Genomic DNA, 1,558 nt, shown 5'->3' with positions numbered 1-1,558 from the left:
TTTGAAATAACAAAAGGGGAAACAGTATAACTGTTATCTCTCTCAGAAACAGACAGGCCAGTCCACATCTCACAGCCAGGAGCCAGTCCACGACTGAAATCCAGGGGCCTAGGACTCATATCTTAGCCATGGAGTCATGTAACATCCTTTACTTCTCAGAGATGCATTAGGTCTGACAGCCAAGGCTTTGCAGAAAAATCTTCATGAAGGCAGTTTTAATAGCTTCGCTAGACCAGGAAAAGACCAGGGAAAATTTCCCAGACTTGACCATTAGCCCTGTAATGTATGATAAATATGAACTGATTACTTAATTTAAATGTTATTTGGGAAAGGGAAGTCTTCGTGAGTTCAGGTATCGCTGGTATATTTTGGAAGAAGGGATAATTTCTGTATGACTACGTGTGTGTTTCGTTATTCAGGTACTTAAATGTCTTAAGAGTATTGTCATCCTTATCATTGTGTATTTGTCTTTTATTTTAAGTTAATAAAGGTTCTTTGATAATTGTTATACAATGACTACACTAGTTCCTCACTGGGGTTTTATGAGACTCCTCACAATATTCCCCAAAAAGTCCATACACCTCCACAAACTGGTGTTTCAAGTTGAGACGCCCTCACAGGGTAACATCAGCATGGTGTGTGACACAAGGAACTTGCAATGTAATATTTAAAGTTTATTTATTAGTGTCACAAATGGGCTTACATTAACATTGCAATGCAGTTACTGTGAAAACCCCCCAATCACCACACTCCTGCGCCAGCTCAGGTACATTGAGGGAGAATTTAACATGGCCAATGCACCTAACCAGCATGCCTTCAGACTGTCGGAGGAAACTGGAGCACTCGGAGGAAACCCACACAGACATGGCTGGGGGTGGGGGGTGGGGGTGGGGGGGGGGGGGGGGGGGGGGGGGAGGAGGGAGGGACGGCAGGGTACATGCAGACTCCGCACAGGCAGTGACCCAAGCTGAGAATCGACCCTGGGTCCCTGGCGCTGTGAGGTAGCAGTGCTCTGCCATTGTGCCGCCCATAAAAACAGCACTGACGAAGATAGGAGTTGGACCCATGCGTGTAAAACACAATGGATTAGCAGTCCGTCGCCTTAACCACTCAGCCACCTTGTCCTCCTTGTGTTTTCATTGATCGACAGTTCCAATGCACCACAGCGAAAAACTGCAGTGACCTCCTCAGAAGACAAACGCGGGACACGGTGGACAGAGTACCCTTCGTTGACCAGTACTTCCCTGGAGCTATGACATCTTCTCTGGAGTCTTCAACATGTCATTGATGAAGACAAACATCTCGCCAAGGCCATCTCCACACACCCACTTCTTGCCTTCAAACGACCGCACAACCTCAAATAGACCATTGTCCACAGCAAACTACCCAGCCTTCAGGAAAATAGTGACCACAACACCATACAACTGCCACAGCAACCTCTGCAAGACATACCAGATTATCGACATAGATGCCATCATCTCACGTGAGAACACCATCCACCAGGTACTTGGCACATACTCTTGCAACTCGGCCAACGTTGTTTATCTAATACACTGCA

At 46.4% G+C, this 1,558-nt stretch overlaps 1 non-coding gene across 1 annotated transcript; it reads right to left on the bottom strand.

Annotated features, from left to right (window-relative positions):
• Positions 1-1,042: 1,042 nt before the first annotated feature.
• Positions 1,043-1,124, bottom strand: trnas-gcu (transfer RNA serine (anticodon GCU)). The gene has a single exon. It is a non-coding gene; the product is annotated as a tRNA-Ser (tRNA).
• Positions 1,125-1,558: the final 434 nt, after the last annotated feature.

This window comes from Carcharhinus amblyrhynchos, chromosome 26 (genome assembly GCF_965287045.1).
Source record: "Carcharhinus amblyrhynchos chromosome 26, sCarAmb.v2.hapA, whole genome shotgun sequence".
NCBI classification, from domain to species: domain Eukaryota; kingdom Metazoa; phylum Chordata; class Chondrichthyes; order Carcharhiniformes; family Carcharhinidae; genus Carcharhinus; species Carcharhinus amblyrhynchos.
Note: the sequence above shows the minus strand (reverse complement) of the source record. Positions and strands in the feature narration are given on the sequence as shown.